This window comes from Dendropsophus ebraccatus, chromosome 7, assembly GCF_027789765.1.
Source record: "Dendropsophus ebraccatus isolate aDenEbr1 chromosome 7, aDenEbr1.pat, whole genome shotgun sequence".
Taxonomy (NCBI): Eukaryota; Metazoa; Chordata; class Amphibia; order Anura; family Hylidae; genus Dendropsophus; species Dendropsophus ebraccatus.
The window spans coordinates 32197735-32206567 of NC_091460.1; the positions used below are offsets into that span (position 1 = coordinate 32197735).

At 43.2% G+C, this 8833-nt stretch overlaps 1 long non-coding RNA gene across 1 annotated transcript; it reads left to right on the forward strand.

The window, feature by feature from the left end:
- Window positions 1-6751: 6751 nt before the first annotated feature.
- Window positions 6752-8365, forward strand: LOC138796711 (uncharacterized). Its single transcript, XR_011363802.1, has 3 exons — window positions 6752-6837; window positions 6968-7106; window positions 8228-8365. It is a non-coding gene; the product is annotated as an uncharacterized lncRNA (long non-coding RNA).
- Window positions 8366-8833: the final 468 nt, after the last annotated feature.

Below are 8833 nucleotides of genomic sequence, written 5' to 3' on the forward strand. Positions count from 1 at the left end.
CTATTTTCTATCACCTTTCTGTGGTGTCTTCTGTTTGGTCTGTGTAGAATCTAGGCCAGGGGTTTCTAGTAGCCAGAAGGCTGACACCTTGTATGTTCAGGTGTATGTGGTCATGCAGGTGATTATAGAGAAGTGTGCCAGGATGATGGTTGGCACTGATATGTCAGCATGTCACATGGAAGATTATTAGAAATGTTATATGATTCATAGTCATTAATACTAGTGTATCCATCAATTTATGTCTATCTATCTATCTATCAATAATGAGAAGAAAACATCAGCAAGCAATCTCCTATTTGTCCACAAGAGGTCACTCTTGTAAAGTAAAATTGCAAATGTATAGAGCCTCCTGGTTCTATGTGAGATATACAGATATGAAGAAGATAAAAGCAATACAGGAATCACTCAACCCAGAGGGAGTAAGGATATGCCATCAATTTTAGATGGGTATGGTGTCAATATCCAGTACCCCCTCTGATCAACTGTTTGTCAGATCTGTGGCCTATGTATACAGAGAGAGAGTGAGACAGAGCAGGAAGCAGACAGCTCTGTACACTGTGTAGTGGCCAAGCTGGGTTACTGCAGCTCAGCCCCCATTCACTTGAGTGTCTGCCTTCTGCTGTGTTTCACTGTGTATGGGTGGGTTCACATTGAGGAATCCGCATAGAGAAGTTCCAGTGGATTCCGTCGCTTGTCCCTGCTCACGGCTGCACGCATCTCCGCCCACCCCATAGACTCAATTCTATAGGCTGGAAAATTCTGCCGTCCACCAAAAGAATTGTGGTATACAATCTGTTGGTGGCTGCACCAATACACTATGTGACACCCCCTTACACTGTGCAAGCAGTAGTGAACTTAGATATGGCTTGAGTAAGAAAGACAGAAATCTGGAAATATTCCAGTGGTCCCACTAGTTTTTGGGGGGCTGTGAGATACAATCTGGTGGTGGCTGCACCAATACACTCTGTGACACCCCCTTACACTGTGCAAGCAATAGTGAACTTAGATATGGCTTGTGTAAAAAAGACAGAAATCAGAAAATATACTAGTGGTCCCACTAGTTTTGAGACACTCTGTGACACCCCCTTACAATTAGCAGTGAAGTTTTATGCAGGTGTACTACAAATCCCAGCTATACAGTGTACGTCAGCAGCACCACCAGCCACAAAATCATAAAATAGTACTGAGCACTTCTTAGGGGTCTGTATGCAACACCTAATGTCCCCTTTCTGCCAGCAGCCGATCACCACAGTGTGCTGGTGAAATCGTGGAGCTGCACTGCAACTCCCAGCCAGCAGTCTGTAGTAATACAATTTTAAAACTATTTGAAGCCATTACAAGGTCTGTTTGTTTGTATTGCTAGTATATACCCTGCCTACTGGAACGCTAAATCCTACACTGACACTCACCCTGACCAGCAGCAGCTCTGTCCCTGATCTCTCACAGCATGGGTCTGAAGCGAGCACTGCCGGTGCCGAGTTTTATATGGCAGGGTCATCTGATTTGGCCAACCAATCGCTGCTATCGACATGTATGGGTCCCACGTCATTGCAGGATGTACCAAAGAGTCTCTTGCATGATTATTGGCTGAGAAATAGCGCCCAAACTTACAGGAAACAGATCATGAGATTTTCTCGAGTATCGCAAGATGCTTGTCCGAGTAACGAGTACCATCGAGTACCCTTAAACTCGAACGAGTACCAAGCTCGGACGAGCATGCTCGCTCATCACTACTCTGGACCTAAAGACACGAAAAACAGATAAAAAAAAAACTGATTGCAAAAAAAAAGAAAGTGTGAACCTAGCCTTGGCAAGAAATCTCCTGTTAATCCACAAGATGTCACTTTTGTAATGTAAAATTGCAAAGATACTTTTTTTTTTTTAATGTCAGCGTCATAGTTCTATATGAGATATACAGACTTGAAGAGAATAAACTCTGGAACTCCCAATAGGAGGTGCCGAAACACCAGGCAGTGCTGCCTGCTAGTTACTGATTTGCATATGATATTTGTGTATCTGCTCTCAGGGGCCTCTCCCCAGGGATTACAGCTGTTATATAGGAAATATTGTACAGGTGACATCTCTATAGTCTGTGCCTGTCACTCCAGAGACATAAAGATGGCTTCTCTGGGGCTTCTGCTGGGTGTCTTACTGATCTCCATTCATGGTGAGAGTTACTGACACAGTGTAACTTACAGCAGCACAGATGACATATTACAGCTATGATAGAAATACATTCATGTCTCCTCTTATTTATCCTCAGGATCCTGTGGAGAGATCATCCTGACCCAATCTCCAGAGTATATGGCTGTGTCCCCAGGAGATACACTCACCATGTCATGTACAGCCAGTACTGGTATAAGTGACCAGTTACACTGGTATCAACAAAAATCAGGAGAACGGCCAAAGCTTCTTATTCGGTATGCAACCACCCGACATACAGGAGTCCCGGACCGGTTCTCTGGATCTGGATCTGGAACATCTTTCACTCTTACAATCAGAGGAGTGACACAGGAGGATGCAGCAGGTTATTACTGTCAGCAGGGTTGGGAGTTACCTCTCACACAGTGATACAGAGCCGTACAAAAACCTCCTTCCTCATTTCCTTGCAGAGAGGAATCATATATTATATTATAGCGAAGAAGCTGAGATGAGACGTCTCCTGTGCTGCAGCCTCTTCTTATGCACCATCCTCTTTCTTCTTATGCATCTCCATCCTCTTTCTTAGGGTCCTATTAGACGGACCAATAATGGTCCGAACAGTTATGTAAATGAGCGCCAATCTACTAGATTGGCGCTCGTTTACTCAGCCTATTACACAGCTCGATGACTATTTAGCAAGGGCGTTTAGTCTGTGCAGCCCTTGGCCTTAATTGTGATATGAATAAGAACACCTATAGATCCAGGATCAATAACTATATAAAGGACTGTAGACCTGTCCCCACATACAAAACTAACCAAACTACACCAAAATGTTATATGGAAGACCTCAATATAAGAAGATAAATCAATCTCGAATATCAAAAATGAAGGTTTATTGAATCAATCACAGAAAAACAATTAAAAACAAGACCTGGGGAGGTAGGGAAACTATGCTGCTGGTAAAAGTTGTTTAAAGTGCCAGTGCATCCATATACATTATATTGTAAACTATATAATATAAGCCATCCAGCATACAGTGCGTACAATAAAAAGTGCCAGTAGCTACAGTACGCTGATGGGAATCACATACATGTAAATAAGTACATATGGATGACAGTTAATGTTTACCGGCGTGCAACAGAGGTCCCGGTCCAGGGACCACACCGTTCAACAAACAGGAGGCGTGTTTGGTGAATGGCGTAAGCACGCCTGACATCACTTCCGCTCAGCCGGCTCGGCGCTCTTGCGGCGGGTGGGTAGCAGGATCGCCAGGTAACATACAGCCCGGGTGTTAGACATATATCTCGATCAATCACCCGCCAGGGATGCATATTTATGGCCCCCACCTCATTACTCCCTGACAAAGCTAGGAGAGCAAAACGGCGTAGAAGTGTGAGGTGGCCAGTGGACTGGGACCTGTGTTGCACACCGGTAAACATTAAAGGGGTTATCCAGCGCTACAAAAACATGGCCACTTTCTTCCAGAGACAGCACCACTCTTGTCTCCAGCTTGGGCGGGGTTTTACTGCTCAGTTCCATTGACGTGAATGGAGCTTAATTGCAAACCACACCTGAACTGGAGACAAGAGTCGTGTTGTCTCTGAAAGAAAGTGGCCATGTTTTTGTAGCGCTGGATAACCGCTTTAACCCCTTAAGGACAGAGCCTGAAATGGCCTTAATGACAGAGACAAATTTTATGAATATGACCAGTGTCACTTTATTCATTAATAACTTCGGGATGCTTTTACCTATCCGGCTGATTCTGAGATTGTTTTCTCGTGACATATTGTACTTTACATTTCTGGTAAATTGGAGTCGATACTCATAACGAATCTTTATGAAAAAACCCCAAATAATGTGAAAAAATGTGAATTTTAAAACTGCATTTTTCCAACGTTGAAACTTTTTTGCGTATACAGAAAGTTATTATACCACATAAATTATATATTAAATAGCATTAGCAACATGTCTACTTTATGTTGGCGGCATTTATTAAACGATCTTTCATTTTTTTAGACAATAGGAAGCTTAAAACATTAGCAGCAAATTTCCAAATTTTCAGTAAAATTTCAAAATCAGATATTTTTAGGGACCTGTTCAGGTTTTGGCTATGTTCACACTACGTATATTTCAGGCAGTATTTGGTCCTCATGTCAGGTCCTCATAGTAACCAAAACCAGGAGTGGATTGAAAACACAGAAAGGCTCTGTTCACACAATGTTGTAATTGAGTGGATGGCCGCCATATAATGGCAAATATTTGCTGTTATTTTAGAACAACGGCTGTTGTATTTAAATAATGGCCGTTATTTACCATTATATGGCGGCCATCCACTCAATTTTACCATTGTGTGACCAGATCCTTTCTGTGTTTTTAATCCACTCCTGGTTTTGGTTGCTATGAGGACCTGACATGAGGACCAAATACTGCCTGAAATATACGTAGTGTGAACCCAGCCTTAGGCTCGATTCACACGTAGTAATAGTGCGTCCGTATGTACGGATGTAATAGTGAGGCCGTATATTTGATGTTTCGTGTGTATGCTGGGAAGTATAGGATATGCGGCTGCACAGTGCACACTCCGTATGAGTTTCTGGCCTGATTGTATCCGGGTCCGTAAAAAATGAGCAAGACCATTATTTCCGGGCCGAAATGGTCCAAGTCGACCGTAGGAAGTAACATTCGGGCCTGGCGGAACCTCTGATTACTGCCGGATCAATCTGGATTCTCATTAGAATAATTCATCAATGCGTAACGCCCCTTCAGTTTAAAAGGCCCAAGTGAATGGGCTTCAATAGGTGACCATCCTTTTAGGTGTCCCGATCTGGAGCGATGGCACGGCGAGCGGAGCATGGTGGTGCTGGTCGTGGGCGACGTGGTTCCTGGCAGCGGGACATTGATGTTCCACGCCTGATCGCAGAGGTAAGTTTGATCGAAGAATTACACTCATCTTTCTAGAATGGTTTTACTTGGAAAATAGGATGTGTAGTCTCTTTCTGTGTATCTATTTATCCCTCTCTCTATCTATATATCTATGTAAATATATGTCTAATAATATGTAATGTATGCGAACCCAAATACATATCTCTGTTAATATATTTATGTGATGTGTTAAAATGTTTTACTTGGACTTAGAAATGCACATGGTCGTCTCGGCCAACCAAAACGCACCTAAGCCACATGTAACACACATATGAATGTCAACACTGTTAGTGGTCTTAAATATAATCGTTTTAGTCATGCGACACGGGCGTGGGAATGTGGCCTGCAAAAAACCACAAAGTATCGTCATGTGTTTCCTTATCTGCTATAGTATTAATTTCTAGTGCAGTTCCCATATAAAACCACTACTTACATATGTCGAATTTAGTATCCCTATTGAGTGTAGGGTTGTTTGATTTCTTACATGTATCAATTGTATTTAATAACAGTGACATGTGTACAAATGTAGACAATTTTTCTGCACAAATCAGTATAGTGCGTTTTGGATGCGTTTTTTGTGTGATATAGTGCATGTGAATCTGAGTAAGCGTGCGCACTACACCGTACACAGTATAGTCAAGTAATGTTTGTGGAATCTTTTGCAAATCGAGTCGAGCAAGGTTGCGTTTTTGATGCGTTTTTTGTGTGATATAGTGCATGTGAATCTGAGTAAGCGTGCGCACTACACCGTACACAGTATAGTCAAGTAATGTTTGTGGAATCTTTTGCAAATCGAGTCTAGCAAGGTTGCGTTTTTGATGCGTTTTTTGTGTGATATAGTGCATGTGAATCTGAGTAAGCGTGCGCACTACACCGTACACAGTATAGTCAAGTAATGTTTGTGGAATCTTTTGCAAATCGAGTCGAGCAAGGTTGCGTTTTGGATGCGTTTTTCATGTAGCTCGTTTTTGCACGTAGTTTCATGTTATTGTGTGCTCCTCCTCGAATGTTCGACCTAATGCTATACCTAACCTTACATGTATTTAATTATTAAAATATATTTGTCACTCTATATCAGCGACTGTTTAATACATAAATGTTGACCATAGTTATTACAAAATGTCGAGATCTCTAACCATAGTCGTTGTGACATGTTTTATCCACACACTAAGATAACAAAACACCACACACACACCAGAACAAACACCGCAGCAGTGAAATAGTTAGCTTCACTCGTTTGCACATGTGTTCATGTATTTTCGAAACAATGTTGATTTTCTCTTTCATCAGGTGTGAATGCAAAGCTGGCATTGATCTGGTCTTGTGGCCTACTAATTAGTGCTAGTTAAGATACAAAGCCTTTCCTAAATTCAATCATTAGACACCAATCTTGGTATGTTTTCAGAAGTGTGTTCAAAGAGTTCTGGCATTCCTTGGTTTAGTGAGTCTTGGCTCAGTGGTTATTAGGCTGTGTTCCTTAGATTACACAGGTGGTCTGTTGGAATCCCAACACCACTCTATGTAATGTCATAATGGAAAACATGTTCTTATTCTAATCGATGTAGACACACAGAGAGGTGAAGTCAGATGGAGATGTCTAGTGATTTCTGTCTTTCTATATAATTTTTCAGGTGCGGTCCCGTCCCCATTTGTGGGACTTGACTGTGCGTGGCTACCACGACCGCGTCCTGCGTCGCGAGACGTGGGAGACGATAGCGGCTGTGGTAGTCCCACAGTGGGGCGATGTGACGGACAGCGAGCAGCTGCGGATGGGTATGTCGTCTTGTCAAATAATGTATGACATAAAATTGTGAGAACAATGTCCGATATTTCTACCAAGACCTCGAAATATCTATCAATTATTAAAATCTATCTATTTCTAATAAATCTTTGCTTTTGTCAGTCCGAGCAGTGGAGACACGCTGGTCTAGTGTCAGGGACCAGTACCAACGGGCGATACGCACGGAGGAGAGGGGTGGGGAGCCGATCTCCATGCGCTATGCGCCTTTGTTGGATTTTATCCCGAGCCGCAGTCAACGGCAGTAAGTATATTTTTCTTATTCCATAATGTATATAGTATCATATAGTGTACAATATGTAATACATGAGATAAAATGTTATATGGGAGTAATGAATTTTAATTCTGCCTTTGGTTGTTCAGCAGAACCTGGTCCATACTCACTAGCAGATAATCTCATCCGATTTCACCAATCTGCCTCTTTATGTATATGTTTTATAGGAATGTGCAGACAATTATCTTTAATGTATCCCGATAATTTGACTACATACACTATAGCCATTCTTTATAAGGCCCTAGTTGTGTCATGTTTGTTAGCCTTCATGCTGGTGTATGTGACTGTCCAGAGAGGGTTAATGTATCCTGACCAATCACAATAGTCCCCTTTGCTCACACTCAAACAAATGCTTACACACCACTCTGACTCGTGCTTCAACATCCTGTCATTTCTCTAAAATATGTTAGTTTCTGTCATGGCGCTAGAACAACATCTCGTGATTTTTGCAGATCACGGTCACTCCCTCAGTTGTTTAGCGTGTGCTGTAGGTGGCAGAGCCAGTAAGCATGGTGAATGAAATGGCTGTTTCTATGCAGCGGATAATGTTTTATATTTAGTGTCCTACAGTACTAAGCAGTCCGAGAGCTGTTCTCCGGCCCACACTATTCACTTCCTTTATACTCAATGCTGGGCGGCCTGCTGCTCTGTCACTGTCTCAGTGTGGCCTGCGGGGATCTATGACAGGTACACAGGCCTCTTACTGGCCGCTTGTGTATCTGGTCACATGACTAACTCAGGCTCCTCTCCCTGCTGGGCCACATTAAAAAACACTTGTTGTTGTGTTGTCACCAGAATGGTTCCATGCCCACAACATGCCCTGAAGATGAGAGCATTGTTTCCACACTCAGAACGGGGAACATTTTTGGCTAATGTTTTTTTGTTTAAGTTTATTAGAAAACACTAATGTGAATGAGTTAATATAAATAGTTGTATGTCCTAACATAGGATGCGCATAGTACTACATAATGTCTTCGTGTTACCAAAACACACATTTCGACATACTGTATGTTATCAAAACTTAAACATTCGATATATGAAGTACCTTTATGAATGTGTCCATATTAGCTAACCTTTCTGTCTCTCCACAGAACCAGTGGCAATTTCGCAGACCCACCGGGAGGACAGGATGCTGCTGGTTCTGATGTTGCAGCATCACAGCAGGAGGGGGATAGTGCCACGCCACCGCCATCACAGGAGCCTGGCAGTCCTACTCTTTCTGAGGGCACGGAGCCGATGCCAGGACCTTCTGGCTCGACTTCCATGCACGAAGAGGAGGAGGCTGCAGCACCATCAACATCTGGTGCAGGTCCTAGTGGTGTGCCCCTGGCAGCTCGGCCACGTCAGCCACTCACGAGGCCCACTACTACCACCACCAGGAGGCGTCGGGAGCAAGAAGAAGCTCATTCAGCACTGAGTGAGTTGGATCAATCTGTCGTCAACTTTGTCAGGCGGTTTGATGGAGGAGATGATCAGAATGATTTCTTCTGCTACTATCTGGGAGTCCGTTTACGGAATCTCCCTACTAATCTGGCACGTAGTGCGCGGATGGTTACAGAAGTGCTGCTGTCGTGTCACGAGCAGATTGACCCCGATACTTTCCCCGACCCTTGCTATGTGGGCGTCCTCCTACAATCTGTGTATGGGTTACACTCACGGAGGCCACATATCCCGCCGGAGGGCTTTCTTTTCCCCGA